This window comes from Eleutherodactylus coqui, chromosome 2 (assembly GCF_035609145.1).
Source record: "Eleutherodactylus coqui strain aEleCoq1 chromosome 2, aEleCoq1.hap1, whole genome shotgun sequence".
NCBI classification, from domain to species: domain Eukaryota; kingdom Metazoa; phylum Chordata; class Amphibia; order Anura; family Eleutherodactylidae; genus Eleutherodactylus; species Eleutherodactylus coqui.
In genome coordinates, this window is record NC_089838.1 from 87,260,293 (window position 1) to 87,281,487 (window position 21,195).

Below are 21,195 nucleotides of genomic sequence, written 5' to 3' on the forward strand. Positions count from 1 at the left end.
GATGACCTTTCCACATTCCTAGGAGTATGAGAATTGCCTATGGTCACACTCATGAGTGGCCCACATCCCCAAACTTGCTCACACAGACCTTGCAAGCCTATAGGCACACAGCTCGGCCCAGGAGACAACAAGAGGGCCGCAGAGGAGAACATGCCACTAAATGAGAACTCTCGGGCCCTGAGAGGTTATAAAATTTGCTTCCTGTAGGGGATATAGGGACAGATTGTTTGCAAAATAATGTGTGGGATATTTGGCAGGATTTGTTTTCATCCACCTCCCTCTCTTCTGCCATTGCAGAAGGGGGGAAAGGGGCAGGAGCCGACCTCTGTGGGAAGCGCGGGTCTGGATTTACACATATGGGGCTCTGCTTAGAAGGTACCTTTTACTCATGTGATTATTGGAGAAGGGTTTTTTTTTTGCAAGTTTATCAAAAGTTTATTGGGCTGCCAGTGCCCAGGGTTTATTAATTAGGAACCTTTTAGAGGTCAACATGTTTATATATGTTTGGGGTGGATATGTGTGGGGGCTGCTTTCTTCCTTGTGACGCATTCCCACTCTCTCCATTGGGTGACTTGTTGCATGACTGAGTGTGACTTCTGGCTAGTCGCTAGCACTAGAGCTCGCCACAAGAGCAGCAATGCCTGCTATATGCCGCTGGAAACATTTCTTGATATCTTTCCTCTTCTTTTTCCCTACCCCATTGTCCCTTGTCCCTTTGTCTGTCTAACTGCTAGAGGGCATCCCGCAGCAATCACATGATGGTGAATCTTTCATTTGGCACCTTTAATGTAAGGGGCCAAAACAAACTGGCCAAGAGGGGGCAGATTCTTTAACATTTACACAAAAACAAAATAATAGTTGCCCTATTGCAGGAAGTGCATTTTCCATCAGGGATCATACCTGGGTGCACTATACCAACTGGCATCATAGTTCCCACCTACAGAAAAAAGCAGGAGGCACCTCCATAGCCATTCATAGACAACTTCTGCATAAGTTCCTCTTGTCCGAAGTAGACCCAGAGGGGTGTTGCATATTTCTGAAGATACAGTTGGGAACAGAAATATTTACCATTGCAAATGCGTATTTTCCATTTTAGGCGCAGTTCCAAATTCGGGATCCGGATGTTGGTGTTCTGGCGACCTTCGCGGATGGCTCTAGCATAGTCCTGGGAGGCTGACCTTGACGGATCGGTGGGTAAGTCAGGGATCTCCTGCACAGCGACTCATAGGGTTTTGAGGGAGATGACCAATATACGCCTAGTGGACATGTGGCAGATTTTACATTCCAAGTACAGGGACTCCAGTTTTCATTTGTCAGCTCCTAATTAGAGATGAACGAACCTACTCAGCCACGCCCCTTTTTCGCCCGAGCACCGCGATTGTCAAGTACTTCCGTACCTGGGCGAAAAGATTCGCGGGGCGCCGTGGGTGAGTGGGGGGTTGCAGCGGGGAGTGGGGGGGGGGGGAGGGAGAGAGAGAGGGCTCCCCCCTGTTCCCCGCTGCTAACCCCCGCCACGCCTCCCCCCGCGCCCCCCAAATCGTTTCACCTGAGTACGGAAGTACTCGAAAATTGCGGTGCTCGATCGAGTAATTACTCGAAACGAGTAGGTTCGCTCATCTCTACTCCTAATAGTTACCACCGCCTGGACTATCTGTTTATCTCTCATAGATTACTAGACCGCAACCCCAGGTGCTCCATTGGATGTTTCCTATGGTCAGACCATGCTCCAGTTATACCTAAGCCAGGGAAGGACCCGACCACATGCGGCAGCTATAGGCCGATCTCATTACTGAAACAACACCAAGATTTATTCAGGGATACTGGCTTCCCGTTCGCAGCCTCTCGTTCTCTCGCTGATAGATAGAGATCAAGGGGGATTTGTTCCCTGGAGGGAGGCAGGGGACAACACGATCAGAACCTTGTTCAAGGGCATATCGCTCAGGGGACCCACTGCGCCTGCTGTCAGTGGATGCTGAGAAGGCATTTAACAGGGTGGATTGGCTGTTCTATGAGGAGACTTTGAAAAAGGTTGGCATAGGTCCTATATTCCTGAGCAGGATCATGGCCCTTTTTGGCGGCCCAACTGCCAGAGTGTGCATAAACGGATAATTGTCATATCCGATACAGATCAGCAATGGCACAAGGCAAGGATGTCCCCTGTTGCCCTTTATTTATATACTGGTAATGGAGACATTGGCGAACGCGCTGTGAGCCAACCACAGTATCTGGGGGTTCGAGATAGGCCGAACGGAACATAAGGTGGCGTTATATGCAGACGACCTCTTGATTTATTTCACTAATCCTAGAATAGCGCTTCCATGCAGCTTAAAAGAATTTGGGATATTTGGCAGATTTTCTAACTTTAAAAGTTAATCTAAACAAATCCGAGATACTTAAAGGGGCATTACATAAAACAGAAGGGGAGTCTCTACAATTAGCATTCCCCTTTGTCTGGAAGATGGATGAGATCGGATACCTGGGGACTGTGATTACAGTGGACATCGATAACCTTTATAAAAACATCTCTGTTGGAGGCCCTTTAGACAGACCTGGATAGATTATTGCAGTGAATTGTAAAAGCAATATGCCTCTGAGCATAATATTATTCCTTCTTGATCACCTACTAGCTCTCAAAAAGTATGCTCTGCTGCTTCCTGTTTGCTATACAGCATCTAGACTTAGATGCTTACGTTGTAGGACCATTCTAAGCAGTACAATAAAGTTTCAGTCTAACAAAAATGGGAAAACGTTTTATATTACATGCCATCAAATATTCCTGTCAAAATATCTCAAGTACGTGTTATAATGTAAATATTGTCTTCAGTATGTGGGGCATAGCATTCAACTGCTAAGAAGCAGATCACGTAAACATCAGTCTAATATAAAAACAGAGTCTTTAGCATACAGTGGGGTGGGGGAAATCATAAAGCAGGTTTACATCAGAAAATGCAGCAGGCAGCCTAAAATGTGCAACTTTTCTTTTTCTGCTCCGTCATCACTTCTGTATTCTTTTTTTTTAATCAAGCTTCTTTTAGCAATGCAATCATGACAGCCGTGACCCATAAGTCATTTCAATTACACTCCCATATATTCACAAAGAACCAACTCCGATTTAGTTTTTAATTCATCGCCATCTTGTGGTCAAGTTTTATTACTACAGGTGGAATTACTGAGAATTTTATGTACTAGTGTTTTAGTAATATCTGCTTTTGTAACATCTGCTTAAATACTGACAGCATTCAATCCAGGCTTCCATATACCAGGAGACTTAATATTTCACATAGGTCCATTATTAAATTATACATTTTGAGTAATATTAAGTGATTATAGCAGATTTCAGAAGACATGAGTAGAGATGAGCGAGCGCACTCGTCCGAGCTTGGTGTTCGTTCGAGCATTAGGGTGTTAGAGATGCTCGTTACTCGAGACGAGCACCACATGGCACTCGACTCCATTACATTTCTTTCCCTGAGAAATTTGTGCCCTTTTCTGGCCAATAGAAACACAGGGAAGGCATTACAACTTCCTCCTGTGACGTTCCAGCCCTATCCCACCCCCCTGCAGTGAGTGGCTGGCGAGATCAAGTGACCCCCAAGTATTTAAATCAGCCCTGCCCGTGGCTCGCCACAGACACACGCTAAAAGAGATCAGGGAAAGTGCTGCTGCTGCTGTTGCTATTATAGGGACAGTGTTAGCGTCTTCAAGAACCACAACGGTCCTCCTTAGGGCCACAGCTCACCTAGTGCATTACTGTTGTGGCTGCTGTGAGCAGTTTTGCACTTTTTTCTTTTTATGTATATCGGGCATGCAGGCTATAGCGTTCTCAGGCTGCAGTCTGTACTTCAGTATAGGGGCAGTATTGGTCAGGCAGGGACAGTGGTAGTATAGAATCCTGTATACAAGAACCCCAATGGTTCTTCTTAGGGAAACCTGTGACCGTGTGCATTTAACTCCGTGGTTGCTGGGAGTTGTAGTACCTCTGTATTGCACAGCAGAGCCTGCGTGCAGCCTTCATTTAAATATTTTTCTGTCCGCACTTTGCGTTGCGTTAGTTCAGTCTGCCTCTAAGTGTACACCAAGAAACCACACATTTTCTACAACGCTCTGTGTTATACGTGTGGTGTCTCACAAGTGCACGGTGTGCCCGACGCCCATAGATTGAAAGTGAAATACACACTGCATAGCCCCAGCTTGCATTGCATAGAAAAATAAGGAGATTTAAAAAAAAAAATCCTTTTTACGGCTATCGGTGACCCAGTGCATTTGCCTGCGGTGCCTGTAGGACTTCACGTCCATCCAAACTGCATAGTTCCCAGCAAGGCCTAAGTGCAGCCTTCCTTATAATTTATCTCTGGCTTCATTTAGCGTTATATTACTGCTGGCAGCGACCAACTGCTCGGCAATAATTCACAAACATTTTTACACCGCTCTGTCTCTGCTCGATTCTTAATCCAGCATGCTGAGGAGTAGGGGTAGGGGCAGAGGACATGGACGCGGTCGAGGACACGGAGTCCCAAGTGAGGGTGTGGGCATAGGACGAGTTCCTGGTCCAGGTGAATCGCAGCCGGCTGCTGCGGGAGTAGAAGAGAGGACAGTTTCTGTTTAGATTTAGTTGTCAGTAAGATGCATGAGGTCAAATTGACTTCAAGGGAAACATTATTGACAACGAATAGAGGTGTTGAGAATCAGAATCGCATTCCGTTTATTTCAACGTATAACCCCTGCAGTAAGCAAATAGCAGGGATCTTACTGAAACACTGGCCAATTGTGCAAATGACACAGAATGTAGATACATTCCGATACCTACCAATCATGTCATATAGACGGTGTTCCAATTTGCGGGATAAATTGGTACATTCTGAGTTCAAAAAAGAAAATAAAACTATACAACAAAAAAATTTTTTGCCGGCAAAGATGGGCAATTTCCCATGTATAAATTGTTCCAGTTGTGCCAATATCATCAAAGGTGATAAATTTTACCATTCTCAAACGGGTGAATGTTACCGAATTAAGGAACATTATATGTGCCAGTCAGCACATGTGGTATATTTATTATCTTGCCCATGTGGCCTTCAGTACATAGGTCACACGATACAGGAGATCAGGAGTAGGGTATCTAGTCATAAAAGTTCCATTCGTACAAAAAAATTCAATCTCCCTGTAGCGCGCCATTTTTTTTACTTGGGCCACGCAGTGAGCCAATTAAGATTTCGTATGATAGATTCCGTACCTGAATTAAATAGAGGGGGAAACAGAGTGAAATTGCTTCTTAAAAAGAGTTACGATGGATATACACACACTCAATACCATGACTCCAAGAGGTTTGAATCATGAGTATAATACTACCCTGTTTTGCTGACAAATCGTGCCTCTATGCTTCTGATTCCATAACTGGATATGTTTTTATAGTGTTTGATTATGTGTCACTTATACTTTTTTTGTTTGCTCATTCACAGGTCACGTGGATTGTCGTCTGGACTGGGATTCATTTATGGAGAGTATCATACTCATCCCTTGACCCCTTATATATGTATTTTGGGGATTATGCATATTGTAAACGCATTGATTGAGAAAGGTGAATTGATATCTATATCCCTGTATCCCGATAGTGATGCATTTGTTGTTTTTTTAAAGAAAAAAAAAGGGGCTCACATGTTATGGGGCAAAATTGGAGTGGATACTCTCCTAGAATCTCAGATATTCAGTATATTATACCTGCATTATAATTCATGTCTTGGTCTTTGCCTTTAACATAATGTATTACATAGACTGTATATAGATGTTTTTCACCACTGGGGCATGGTATAGTAATCCTTGCCTTGATATTCGATGTGGGAACAGAAATGCTGTAGTAACATATAAGACAAGGCATTGACTTTATGTTCCATCCTCCTGACGTATTCCAGCCCACAGAAGGCAGTAGGGGCGGAGTTAATAATATAATGATGATGCTGTGGAGAGCCAGTCATGTGAATGGTCACGTGACCGCAGCTCACCGTGACGTGATGATGTCATCGCGTCACGACGTCCGCCCCAGCATGTGCATTGGAGGACTCTGCTGTGATCCAGACCCCACGGATGGGGCAGAGTCAATACTGTGAGGCGGAGCAAACATGTCATGCTGGGCACATGACAGTCACATGATACCCAGGATTACTATGACCTCCGGACATGCACAAATAGCAAATACAAGACGCGATAGTCTGCAGACCACTATGGGACACAGATTGCAGGTGAATAGACACAGGTGGATTAGATGCAAACGATTTTAATTAACACTCTGTTATTGGCTAAGTCTGTATGTCCTTCACTATATATATGTTCCATGTTGTTGTATACTTGACAAAGACCCACTTATACAAGGGTCGAAACGTCATTTTCTCTGTGTGGGAGGAATACAAATCTCTCTACTTTTTGCATCAACTGCTGCCTCCACTATTTCTTTCTTGGAATACCCATTGGTTCACCTGACCTAGAAGATAAAAGCTCCCGAATCAGTCAATGGAGACTGTTAATATAAGATATAGCAACACCATAAGAAATGCATGTGTTGCTGTGATTATGGATTGCATCGGTAAAAAAAAATTGGTCTAAAACATTTTATATAGGAAAATTTTTCGCCCAAAACCTACAAAATGCCACTTAAGCGGGAAAGCATCTGAAGCGAAAACATTTTAGGTGGGAAACAAATTACATTAAACTTATTGACAAAAATTCAGGACAAAGACAAATCGACTACTTAGGTGGGAAAACATTGTATGTTGGAATCACTGTAATTTGCAAAGAAATATCGTTTACAATATCCATAATTTGTTATGTTATGTATTACCGGGCCGCAATATACTTTTCAGCCAATAGATGGCACTTTATCTCTATTTATTTCTTCTGCAGACACTGTAACACCTTTGTATAAATTGTATCCCTTATAAACTCCTGTCACTAAATGGCGGTCTCCTTCAATTAATTACATTTTAACCTTGTAGCACCTTTGTATCAAATATATCCATAATGATTCGCCGATTCATTTTTAATATGGAACAATAAAGCTTTGGATTTTATTGATTTAACTCTATGCTGCAGTCTACTCATGAATATATCCATTATGATTCATGTACTAGACAATAAAATAGTATCTACTAGAGATGAGCGAGCACCAAAATGCTTGGGTGCTCGTAGCTCGAGTCGAACTTTCCGCGATGCTCGAGAGTTCGTTTCAATGGGCGACTGGAGCATTTTTGTATATGACCCATGCTCTGCTAAGGTTTTCATTTGTGAAAATCTGGAAAACCCAAGAAAGTGATGGAAACGACACAGAAACGGATAGGGCAGGCGAGGGGCAACATGCTGGGCTGCATCTCAGGTTCCCAGGTTCCCAGGCCCCACTATTAAGCCACAATAGCAGCAAGAGTGCCCCCCCCCCCTTAACAATTTTTACTTTGGACAAACCCTCATTAGCAAGGCATACCTTAGCTAAGCACCACACTACCTCCACTACCTCCAACCAAGCACAATCACTGCCTGCGGGACACAGCGCTGCCTCTTCTCCTGGGTTACATGCTGCCCAAGGGTTGGCAGGGCCAGGTAGCGACCCTCTTTAAAAGGGGCGGGGTGATAGCGCACAATGCAGTTGAGAATCAATGAGAAATTGACGTTCGATCTTCATTCCAATAAAGTGCCAACCTCCGTCAGGAGCTGCAAACGTGGGCATGAGTTACATAGCTATGGGGAATCCATGTGCCCACACAGTATTCATTCTGTCTAGGTGTCAGATAGCTCAATCGACACCGCAAGGGGAAAGCCATCTGCACTCTGCTCCCTACCCAAGTAAGTCAGTGTCTTTGTGCTAGACAGGTCAAACACCGCGATGAGAAGTCTGTGTGCACCAACAGCATAGGTGGGTCCAACGCAACCCAAGACATGAACAATAAAGAAATCAGAGTGGCCAAACATGGCAGATTTACACTGCGCCGACGACATAGGCCTCGGGCCATAGCTTCAGCAATCATAGGCATGAAGCGGACTTCAATGCTAGTACACCTGTGAAGGTCTCATTAAATCATTTACTTTTTCTTTCACCGCTCCAAAGACTGGATTAGCCAGGAAAAAGTTCCACAGGCCCAACCTGGCACCACTGCAGTTCCCCCAGGACATAGGCCTCAGCCAACAGCTTCAGTAATCGTAGGCAGGAAGCGGGTTTCGATGCTAGTACACCCGTGAAGGTCTCAGTAAATCCGTTACGTTTTCTTTCACCGCTCCAAAGACTGGATTAGCCAGGAAGAAGTTCCACAGGCCCAACCTGGCGCCGTTCCAGTTCCCCCGGGACATAGGCTTTGGCTAACAGCTTCAGCAATCGTAGGCAGGAAGCGGACCTCGATGCTAGTACACCTGTGAAGGTCTCATTAATGCAGTTATGCTCCTCTCCTGTGGCTCAAACGAGTTTTTCAGATAACTGTGGTAACACGAGAGAAAATACATGATGCACAATGCTGACCCCCTGACCCTGAGCAGGAGGAGGAGGTGGCCTCACAAGGCCAAGAAACCATGACCAGGACCCGCTGTAGCCTGTGCTGAAAGGATGTGAGCTGGCCTTTGGCCAGGCTCAGTCCCAGCAAATATCTTGTGAGACCCAGGGTGCTGCGACTGACATAGCAATGGGCAGTCCATGTGCCCACACAGTATTCATTCTGTCTAGGTGTCGGATAGCTCTAGCGACACCGCAAGGGGAAAGACATCTGCACTATGCACCCTACCCAAGTCAGTCAGTCACTTTGTGGACAGGACAGGGAAATCACCGCTATGGGAAGTCTGTGTGCACCCACAGCATAGGCGAGTCAAAGGAACCCAAAGACAGCATTAAATATGAAGGAATCAGACTGCCCAAACATGGCAGACATAAAGTGCGCCGAGGCCATAGGCCTCTGCCCACACCCTTAGCAATCGCGGGCATAGAGCAGACTCCGATGCTAGTACAGCTGTGAAGGTCTCATCAATGCAGTAACGCTCCTCTTCTTTGGCCCAAACCAGTGTCTCAGATAACTGTGGTAACACGGGAGAAAATACATGATGCCCAGTGCTGACCCCCTGACCCCAAGCAGGAGGAGGAGGTGGCATTACAAGCCCAAGACACCATGACCAGGACCCGCTATTACTGTGTGGGAAGCACAGTAGCGGGCCCAGGGTCAGGCTCGGTTCCAAGCCTCCACCTTTGTGACCCAAGGTGTCCTGAGTTACATAGCAACGGGAAATCCATGTGTGGCAACATAGATAGCTCAACACTGGAAGGGGCAGTCTTTGAGTTCCTTGGCCTAGCCTATGCTGTAAGTGCACAAAGATGGTATTACACAGGAAGAAATCGGAGTGCCCAACCATACGAGAGACCCCAGGAACATTTCTGTAGCAGCAGTATAGGCAGACCCCAGTACCATTTCTGTAGTGGAAGTATAGGCAGACCCCAGTAACATTTCTCTAGCAGCAGTATCAGCAGACCCCTGTAACATTTATGTAGCAGAAGCATATGCAGACGCCAGTACCATTTTTGTAGCAGCAGTATAGGCTGTGAGGAAGGAGGAGCAGCAGCCAGAGGATTCAGAGTTTCAGCAGTGGACTGCGTAGAAGACTGGGTGCCCGATACATTGCTGGATGCATTTTCTGCCATCCACGACAGGACCTGCTCACACTGCTCTGTTTGTAATAAAGGTCTACCACGTGGACCCATAAATTGTGATATGAAGCTGGGGACCCCAGAAACTTGCCTCTCTCCTAATCCCGCAGCAGCAGGCTGAGATACACCTGGACCAGGAACTCGGCCTGTGCCCACACCCTCACTTGGAACTCCGCATCCTCGCCCGCGTCCACATCCTCGACCCCTACCCCTACCCCATCAGCATGGTGGATTACGAATAGAGCAGACACAGACCGCTGTAAATAATTATGGAATTATATGCGTACACTTTCACGCAGAGAGCGGAATCGTAACGCTAACTCCAGGCAGAAAAAAATGGAAGGAAGGCCGCAAGCAGTCCTAGCAATGCAATAGTGATGCATCAAAACTCATACCAGGCACCCAGTAAAATGCAGACGGTCAGGTAGCCCAGCGAAGGAGCTTTTTATGGTTATTTTAAAAAAGAAGACAGACTATATACTGTGTATATCACTTTCCCTCTATAAGTACCTGTGTTGGCTGTACACGGAGCGTCAAATTCACTGCAAACACAGGCCGGTGTAAATAATCTTGGAATTATGTGCGTAAACTTTGTCGCTGAGAGCGTTATAGTAAGCAAACTCCACGCAGAAAAAAATAGTCAGGAAGGCCGCAAACAGGCCTAACTGTGCAATAGTGATTGACTTAAACTCCCACCAGACACCCAGTAAAATTTAAACGGTCAAAGGTAGCCCAACCAAGGAGCTTTTACTTTAAAAAAAAAAAAAAGAATACAGGCTGTATAGTTTGTATATCACATTCCCTCTATAAGTCGCTGCATTGGCCATACGCTGTGCGTCTCTAATTCACTGCAGACACAGGCCGGTGTAAATGATCTTGGAATTATGTGCGTAGACTTTGTCGCTGAGAGCAGTATAGTAAGGCAAACTCCAGGCAGAAAAAAATAGTCAGAAAGGCTGCAAACAGGCCTAAGTGCAATAGTGATGGACTAAAACTCCCACCAGACACCCAGTAAAATTTAAACGGTCAGCGGTAGCCCTAAGAAGGAGCTTTTAGTTTTTTTTTGGTTAAAGAATACAGGCTATACAGTGTTTTTATCACTTTCCCTCTATCAGTCACTGTGGCCATATGCTGTGCGTCTCCAATTCACTGCAGACACAGGCCGGTGTAAATAATCTTGAAGTTATGTGTGTAGACTTTGTCGCTAAGAGCGGTATAGTAAGGCAAACTCCAGGCAGAAAAAAATGGAAGGAAGGCCGCAAACAGGCCTAAGTGCAATAGTGATGGACTACAACTCCCTTCAGGCACCCAGTGAAATTTAAGCAGTCAAAGGTAGCCCAACTGAGGAGCTTTTTGGTTTTTTTGGTCAAAGAATGCAGGCTATATAGTGTGTATATCACTTTCCCTCTATCAGTCCCTGTGGCCATATGCTGTGCCTCTCTAATTCACTGCAGACACAGGCCGGTGTAAATAATCTTGGAATTATGTGCGTAAACTTTGTCGCTGAGAGGGCTATAGTAAGGCAAACTCCAGGCAGAAAAAAATAGTCAGGAAGGCCACAAACAGGCCTAAGTGCAATAGTGATGGACTAAAACTCCCACCAGACACCCAGTAAAATTTAAACGGTCAGCGGTAGCCCTAAGAAGGAGCTTTTTGTTTTTTTTGGTCAAAGGCTATATAGTGTGCATATCACTTTCCCTCTATCAGTCGCTGTGGCCGTATGCTGTGCCTCTCTAATTCACTGCAGACACAGGCCGGTGTAAATAATCTTGGAATTATGTGCGTAGACTTTGTCGTTGAGAGCGGTATAGTAAGGCAGACTCCAGGCAGAAAAAAAAAAGGCCGCAAACAGGCCTAAGTGCAATAGTGATGGACTACAACTCCCATCAGACAACCTGTAAAATGCACACGATAACACGTAGCCGTAAGAAGGAGCTTTTATTTTAAAAAAAAATTGAAAAATACCGGCTATATAGCCTGTATATGACTTTCCCTCAGGGGCTGTTGCCGTACTCTGTGCGTGAAGTTGACGGCAGACACAGAGCGGTGTAAAAATTTTTGGAATTATTGGCGTACAGTTGGAGGCTGACATCGGTTATGTAACGCTAACTGCAGCCAGAAAAAAATGATACGGAAGGCTGCAAACAGGCCTAGCTGTGCAATAGTGATGGACTACAACTCCCATCAGACAACCTGTAAAATGCACACGGTCACAAATAGCCCTAAGAAGGGCCGTTGGGGTTTTTGTACACAGGATTCTACACTACCTATATCAGCAACGCTGTCCCTATACTATGTAATTCACTGAGGCAGAGGGATATAGAAGAAAGGCTTTTTCAAAATATTCACTGGGTATATCCCTTAAAATATAACTTTTATTAACAAATAAATATAAAATGATTGGGCCTCACAAAAAACAAACAAACTAGAACTAACACACAGAGCAAGAATTTGAACCCTGGAGAGAAACCAGAGAAAATATATATAATTGACACCTCTTATTAAAGTGCAGGGGTAACCTGCAGAGTGAGACACTATTATGCACTCTTATTCAGTCACCATTGGGGATGGATGCCACCCAACACAGATTAAAGGACCATATTAGGATGCGTCCTTTGCGGAAAGATACAAGGAGGGTGATCGTTCCGTCAAGGTAAGTGGTTTACAGAACACCTCCAATGGCGACGTGCATTCGGGTTTCTAATGTGTCTCATCAAAAAGGACCAGAATTCATTAGAGGTGAAAATGACAAAAGGCCATCAGGCCTATGTCTGCTTAGTACGTAAAACCTCTTAGATACCAGAAGAGGTCTGGTTCTGACCAGGTAACCGCCCTGTCTGGGTAATAGCACCGGGCTAAAAATGTTGAAACAGAAGGACACCAGCAGAAGTTTATAATAGATTTTTGTCCATGATGGAGACAGGAACTGTATATAGCTTAGTTGTGAGTGGATAGACCACAAACAAAGCCTCTGCTGATGCCTCCCGAGGATGAGTACACCAGTGGCTGATGGATAATCGACCACAGGTTACTGATCAAAGAAGAGTCAAATTCTGCTAGAAATAACCAGAGAACCACCATTAAAATACTGATGCGTTCTCATGCAGAATATGGCTTCAGTAACCATTCAGGACAAGTTTCAGAAAAACCTTCTGAAAGAATTATTATTACAAAAAATGGTTCATACTGGTTCGTTCATACTGGTTCGACGCGTTTCTGTCATACACAGACTCATCAGGAACCATAATACATAATGGTGTCATAAGACACGAAAAAGAATTGTCCTTAGTAGTATTGACGTTTCTCTATTGTACGATTTGACTGACCTATAACGGTGCCCTAGACTAAAAGTAATGCTGTTAGTAGGCAATAAATATTGAACCCTGAGCTTCCCTAAATAAATAAGTCCTCCTAGATAGAAAGGGAGGAATTTGCTCCTCTAGATAAACCTAACCGGAAAGAAAGGGACACCAATAGAGGATAAAGTGTCCCAAACACCCAAAAATTGATTAAACCCCCAAAAAGGGGGTTTAGGGATAAAAATGAAAGACTGGAAACAATGTCCACAGGAGATCAGCAACCCCACGATGTGTGGAGAAAGCTGCTCACACAAAAAAATGAACCCTAATCCGGTTAGAGACAGAGCAACAAGTAGGAAGAGAAGAGTGAGAACAGCAACTCCTGTCTTGATGGTAGACAGGAGGGAGATGATGACCACACAGGAGTAGTGTGTCTTAAATGAGGCAAGGAGGCTCACGCCCCACTAGGGGGCCCGTCCCTGTAAGCCAATGAGTAGCCATCCATAGTAAAACCATCCCCTTTACAACCTTGAGGACAGGGGGGGAGAGGAGGGCCGAGCGCAATCAGCTCCCGGCCACTGGTCATAATACACCATAAAGGGGGGGACATATAGAACACACCCCCATCGCATATTAACAGACCGCCTGCATATTGAAAGGCACGACCGCTGACCACGCGATCGTAGCTACTTACGAATAACGGCGCCGGCAACAAGACCCTACAGGGACCGGAAGCGTCCCTGAGTTGCCAGGGGAACGCGCTGACGTCCGGCGGTGCGACCGGGGCGCAACGTGATGACGTCAATGAGAAGGCGGGGCTACGGCCGGTGATGCCGAGCCACACTGACACGCCTACCAGGCATGTGACTGCATGTCAGCCTGCTGACGTGAGAGGGAGGGATAGTGCCGCAGGATGGCCAATGTGCTTGTAGCTAATAGGTAAGCAGACGGCGGTCCGTAGTCATGGAAACCAGAGAATTATGCTCGTTCGCTGTTAGGTGTTTATGACTGAACAATAGAAGATGCGAAACAGTAATAGGTAATGTAAGTATACACATGGATGATTATGTGATGTTTAAATCAATAAGTGTGACTTAGCAAAAAAATGGCATTTAAATTAGTAATATACATGAGAACAGTAGCCACTAGAGATGAGCGAACGTACTCGTTACGAGTACTTACGCACCCGAGTACCGCCATTTTCGATTACTGCAGTACTCGGGCGTAAAGATTCGGGGGGCGCCGTGGCGGCACGGGGGGTAGCAGTGGGGAGTGGGGGGGAGAGGGAGAGAGAGAGGGCTCCCCCCTGTTCCCCGCTGCTCCCCCCCGCACCGCCGCGCCTCTCCCCGCCCCCCGGCGCCCCCCGAATCTTTACGCCCGAGTACTGAAGTACGCGAAAATGGCGGTACTCGGGTGCGTAAGTACTCGTTACGAGTACGTTCGCTCATCTCTAGTAGCCACTAATAATATGAAGGTAGAATTAGGATAATTGATGAAATAGAAAGGTGGACTACTGTAATCAAGAACGATAGGAAAAGAGTAATATGCACTGCATAGAAATATGAATGGAGCTTGCACGTTTTAGAGTCGCTAAAATAAAAAAAAAATATTATTTATGCGCACCATTGAATATTTTAAAGATAGGAAAAAACCACATAAATGATATCAAAAACTGCAAAACCCCATAAATGAGAAATGACGAAGATAAGTATACATATATACTCGGGAAAAAATGCCTAGTGCATATTTGAAATATATGAAAACAGGGACGATGGATAAGACCAAAGACAAATCACCGGGAAACGGAAAGTAGAATGAATAAACCGGAGAGGAGTTAGAGAAAACATCCAAAGGGTAGCACCTCATTTAAACCCCTGGGTGCCATGGAATCTATCCGATAAATCTACTGTGATTCCTTCTGTAGAACTTTGCGGTTGACGTCACCTCTTCTTCCATAGGAGCGTATAAGTTCTACACCCTGGAATTTGATGTTGAGTTCGTCCCCCGCATGCACCTGACGCATGTGGTTTGCCACCGGGGTGCTCTCCCCCTGCTGATATTGCCCACATGCCCCAAGATACGTCTGCGGAATTGCTGAATTGTCTTGTCGACGTAATTCTTGGGGCATGGGCATGTGGCAACATAGACTAAGTGTGAGGATTTACAATTAATGAAATCCTTGATCACATACGGGGTACCTGTTGACACACTGTGAAATCTATCGCCCTTACTGATGTATGTGCAGGCTTCACACCTTCCGCATGTAAAGGTACCACTAGGTCGAGCTTGGCCCAACCAGGTGCGTGTATGAACAGAAGGGTCCAGATGACTTTTGACCAAATGGTCTTTGAGATTCCTTCCCCTCCTAAAAGTGAAGAGGGGCCTCTCTGGGAAGATGTCTCGAATATCCGGATCCTCTTTGAGGATATACCAGTATTTTTGCAGTAACCCTTGCATGAATGGTACTCCATCATCATATGTTCCAATGACCCGTACTTTATTGTCTGATGATCTAGTCTGTTGTTTGAGGAGAATCGTCCTGTCTTGTTTCGCAGCAAAATCATAAGCCTGATCGATTATATTTTTAGGATAGCCTCTCTGGAGAAATCTGTCTGTTAAGTTAACACATTCCCTCCGAAAGTCAGATTCAGATGAGCAGTTTCTTTTCAATCTTAAGAACTGCCCTTTGGGAATGCCCCGACGTAGGGGAAAAGGATAGTAGCTGTGCCACGACAACAGGCTATTGGTAGCCGTTTTCTTCCTAAATAGCGTCGTGGAAAGATACCCCTGTGGAGATTTAGAGATGTTAATATCGAGGAAAGACAGGGATTGTTCCTGCAGTTCCGAAGTGACTTTTAAATTGATGTTATTGTCATTTAATCGATCAACAAAGACAGAAAAACTGGTTTTAGTCCCAGACCATAACAGAAACACATCATCGATGTATCTATACCAGACTAGAATGTCTTTAGTCCAGTTGCAATTCTCCTCCGAAAAGACAAGATGCTCCTCCCACCAGCCCAGGAACAGGTTTGCGTAGGATGGGGCAGCTGGACTCCCCATCGCGGTGCCCCTGAGCTGGTGGAAGATCTTGCCGTTAAACAAAAAGAAATTATGGGTAAGAACATAGTTGAGGAGATCTAAAATAAATTGATTATGTCTGATGAAGTCACACCCCCTTTGCTGGAGGAAATGAAAGACCGCCTTTAGACCAAATTCATGCAAGATGGAACTATATAGCGACTCTATGTCCAGAGAAGCGAGATAGACCCCTTCTTCAATTTGAATGCCTTCGATATGACGAAGAACATCGGGAGTGTCCTGAACGAAAGAGGGTAACGCTTGGACAAACGGGCGCAGTACTTTATCCAAATAGATGCCACAATTCTGTGACAAATTGTCCCCCCCCCCGAGACTATGGGCCTTCCCTTGAGGGGGTGTAGGCCCTTATGCACCTTTGGTAAAGAATAAAAGGTGGCTATCTGTGGACTCGAGGGAAGGAGGAGATTATATTCAGTTTGATCAATACAATGATCATTTAGAGCTTGGTCCAGGAGTAATCTCAAAGAATTTTTGAACGGATCGGAGGGATCATGAGATAAAGTTCTGTACGTATCCCTATCATTCAGTATTCTGTTACACATCACGATATAGTCATCCCGCGATAGGACGACTATATTCCCCCCTTTGTCCGATGACTTGATTATTAATTCATGATTTGTCTCAAGATTTTTTAGAGCTCTCAATTCATTGGGGGACAGATTGTTCTTTTTCAATGGGGATAACGAACTGTTTTTTATTTCGTTCTGAATGATCTTTTCAAAAATATCGATGTGTGGTGACTGTCCCTGTGGTGGAAACTTAGTACTATTCAATTTGAGATCAGTAAAGGGTCCTGTCCCCTTCTCTCTAAATTGATCATGTTCGAGAGCCTCCAGATCCCTTATTGTTGTCATATCACTGGACTCAAGCCCCAAACTGGCTGCCAACTTGCGGTCTGCCATGGCAAAATGTTTCCTCCATCTCAATTTCCTCAGGAAGAGGGCCATGTCCTTCGTCCAGACAAACCTATTGAATTGGCAAGTCGGGACGAAGGACAGGCCCCTCTCCAGGAGAGCAAGTTCACTTGCCGACAAAGTATGAGGAGACAGATTAATCACCTGTAGTCTATCTGAGGTAATAGAAGCGGACGAAGAGGTTGCCTCCCTAGGAGGGGACGCGAGAGATTAGGTTGTCATTATTGGGCTGGAATGATTAGGACTCATTGGGGATCTCGTCGTTCCCTCATGAAATAGTGCCCGATGGGCTGTCCTAGAAAGCCCGTGCCCCGATTTACTTGGGGGCGACCTCTGCCCGAGTTCTAGGGGGATACCTCCCCTTGCCCCTTCCTAAAAAAGGTGCCTGCTGAGCTCTTTTGGAGGTTTCCCCTTCTGAGAAGTCACCTTCCGATGAGCTGATCTCAGTGTCAGATCTAGTATAAGAGATTTTATACGCTCTTCTCTCCCTGAAATCTTGTAAATCTCTAGAGAATTGAGAGTGTTTCCTCTCTTTAATGAGCAAAGTATATCTCTCTATATTTTCCTGTAATGCCTTTTCTTTATTTGGAAATTCGGGATCAGTGGCGAAAGACTTAGCTTTCTCTATAGCCTCTGTCAAGACTCTAGAGCTCTTTTCGTATGTGCTTTTTTCCTCTTTAAGAAGAAGGCCGATCAGTCTCAACGAACTATCGGTCACCTCCTTTTCCCATTTGGCAAGGAACTCAGGTGTGTGGCATCTAGGAGGTGGGAGTAGTGGGGATCAAAGGCCTCTGGGAACAATATTATGTTCTAGATATTTTTGGAGGCCTTGGATCTCCCACCAGCTCCTGGTGTATTCCCTGTACGCTGTTGTCAGGTGTTTAAAGGTCGATCTTATGGTAGTGAATTGTGACTGTGGGTGAAAGGTCTTATCCGAAAAAACAGAGTTAGCCTCTGATAGCCAAAGATTAGTATCAATATTAGTTGAAAGGAAACCTGCCATAGGTAACGTTTGAAATATAATTCACAGAGGCAGAGGGATATAGAAGAAAGGCTTTTTCAAAATATTCACTGGGTATATCCCTTAAAATATAACTTTTATTAACAAATAAATATAAAATGATTGGGCCTCACAAAAAACAAACAAACTAGAACTAACACACAGAGCAAGAATTTAAACCCTGGAGAGAAACCAGAGAAAATATATATAATTAACACCTCTTATTAAAATGCAGGGGTAACCTGCAGAGTGAGACACTATTATGCACTCTTATTCAGTCACCATTGGGGATGGATACCACCCAACACAGATTAAAGGACCATATTAGGATGCGTCCTTTGCGGAAAGATACAAGGAGGGTGATCGTTCCGTCAAGGTAAGTGGTTTACAGAACACCTTCAATGGCGACGTGCATTCGGGTTTCTATTGTGTCTCATCAAAAAGGACCAGAATTCATTAGAGGTGAAAATGACAAAAGGCCATCAGGCCTATGTCTGCTTAGTATGTAAAACCTCTTAGATTTATCGGATAGATTCCGTGGCACCCAGGGGTTTAAATGAGGTGCTACCCTTTGGATGTTTTCTCTAACTCCTCTCCGGTTTATACATTCTACTTTCCGTTTCCCGGTTATTTGTCTTTGGTCTTATCCATCGTCCCTGTTTTCATATATTTCAAATATGCACTAGGCATTTTTTCCCGAGTATATATGTATACTTATCTTCGTCATTTGTCATTTATGGGGTTTTGCAGTTTTTGATATCATTTATGCGGTTTTTTCCTATCTTTAAAATATTCAATGGTGCGCATAAATAATAATTTTTTTTTATTTTAGCGACTCTAAAACGTGCAAGCTCCATTCATATTTCTATGCGGTGCATATTACTCTTTTCCTATCGTTCTTGATTACAGTAGTCCACCTTTCTATTTAATCTATTATCCTAATTCTACCTTCATATTATTAGTGGCTACTAGAGATGAGCGAACGTACTCGTAACGAGTACTTACGCACCCGAGTACCGCTATTTTCGAGTACTTCAGTACTCGGGCGTAAAGATTCGGGGGGCGCCGGGGGGCGGGGAGAGGTGCGGCGGTGCGGGGGGGGAGCAGCGGGGAACAGGGGGGAGCCCTCTCTCTCTCCCTCTCCCCCCCACTCCCCACTGCTACCCCCCGTGCCGCCACGGCGCCCCCCGAATCTTTACGCCCGAGTACTGCAGTACTCGAAAATGGCGGTACTCGGGTGCGTAAGTACTCGTAACGAGTACGTTCGCTCATCTCTAGTGGCTACTGTTCTCATGTATATTACTAATTTAAATGCCATTTTTTTGCTAAGTCACACTTATTGATTTAAACATCACATAATCATCCATGTGTATACTTACATTACCTATTACTGTTTCGCATCTTCTATTGTTCAGTCATAAACACCTAACAGCGAACGAGCATAATTCTCTGGTTTCCATGACTACGGACCGCCGTCTGCTTACCTATTAGCTACAAGCACATTGGCCATCCTGCGGCACTATCCCTCCCTCTCACGTCAGCAGGCTGACACGCAGTCACATGCCTGGTAGGAGTGTCAGTGTGGCTCGGCATCACCGGCCGTAGCCCCGCCTTCTCATTGACGTCATCACGTTGCGCCCCGGTCGCACCGCCGGACGTCAGCGCGTTCCCCTGGCAACTCAGGGACGCTTCCGGTCCCTGTAGGGTCTTGTTGCCGGCGCCGTTATTCATAAGTAGCTACGATCGCGTGGTCAGCGGTCGTGCCTTTCAATATGCAGGCGGTCTGTTAATATGCGATGGGGGTGTGTTCTATATGTCCCCCCCTTTATGGTGTATTATGACCAGTGGCCGGGAGCTGATTGCGCTCGGCCCTCCTCTCCCCCCCTGTCCTCAAGGTTGTAAAGGGGATGGTTTTACTATGGATGGCTACTCATTGGCTTACAGGGACGGGCCCCCTAGTGGGGCGTGAGCCTCCTTGCCTCATTTAAGACACACTACTCCTGTGTGGTCATCATCTCCCTCCTGTCTACCATCAAGACAGGAGTTGCTGTTCTCACTCTTCTCTTCCTACTTGTTGCTCTGTCTCTAACCGGATTAGGGTTCATTTTTTTGTGTGAGCAGCTTTCTCCACACATCGTGGGGTTGCTGATCTCCTGTGGACATTGTTTCCAGTCTTTCATTTTTATCCCTAAACCCCCTTTTTGGGGGTTTAATCAATTTTTGGGTGTTTGGGACACTTTATCCTCTATTGGTGTCCCTTTCTTTCCGGTTAGGTTTATCTAGAGGAGCAAATTCCTCCCTTTCTATCTAGGAGGACTTATTTATTTAGGGAAGCTCAGGGTTCAATATTTATTGCCTACTAACAGCATTACTTTTAGTCTAGGGCACCGTTATAGGTCAGTCAAATCGTACAATAGAGAAACGTCAATACTACTAAGGACAATTCTTTTTCGTGTCTTATGACACCATTATGTATTATGGTTCCTGATGAGTCTGTGTATGACAGAAACGCGTCGAACCAGTATGAACGAACCAGTATGAACCATTTTTTGTAATAATAATTCTTTCAGAAGGTTTTTCTGAAACTTGTCCTGAATGGTTACTGAAGCCATATTCTGCATGAGAACGCATCAGTATTTTAATGGTGGTTCTCTGGTTATTTCTAGCAGAATTTGACTCTTCTTTGATCAGTAACCTGTGGTCGATTATCCATCAGCCACTGGTGTACTCATCCTCGGGAGGCATCAGCAGAGGCTTTGTTTGTGGTCTATCCACTCACAACTAAGCTATATACAGTTCCTGTCTCCATCATGGACAAAAATCTATTATAAACTTCTGCTGGTGTCCTTCTGTTTCAACATTTTTAGCCCGGTGCTATTACCCAGATAGGGCAGTTACCTGGTCAGAACCAGACCTCTTCTCGTATCTAAGAGGTTTTACGTACTAAGCAGACATAGGCCTGATGGCCTTTTGTCATTTTCACCTCTAATGAATTCTGGTCCTTTTTGATGAGACACAATAGAAACCCGAATGCACGTCGCCATTGGAGATGTTCTGTAAACCACTTACCTTGACGGAACGATCACCCTCCTTGTATCTTTCCGCAAAGGACCCATCCTAATATGGTCCTTTAATCTGTGTTGGGTGGTATCCATCCCCAATGGTGACTGAATAAGAGTGCATAATAGTGTCTCACTCTGCAGGTTACCCCTGCATTTT

The 21,195-nt window shown here is 45.0% G+C and overlaps 1 protein-coding gene and 1 long non-coding RNA gene across 2 annotated transcripts in view; both read left to right on the plus strand.

Annotated features, from left to right (window-relative positions):
- LOC136610000 (uncharacterized) overlaps nucleotides 1–21,195 on the plus strand; it is a 119,023-nt gene that overhangs the window by 68,634 nt on the left and 29,194 nt on the right. The window lies entirely within an intron of this gene.
- On the plus strand, nucleotides 903–6,423 carry LOC136610586 (uncharacterized). The gene is made up of 2 exons (XR_010790114.1): nucleotides 903–1,194; nucleotides 5,457–6,423. It is a non-coding gene; the product is annotated as an uncharacterized lncRNA (long non-coding RNA).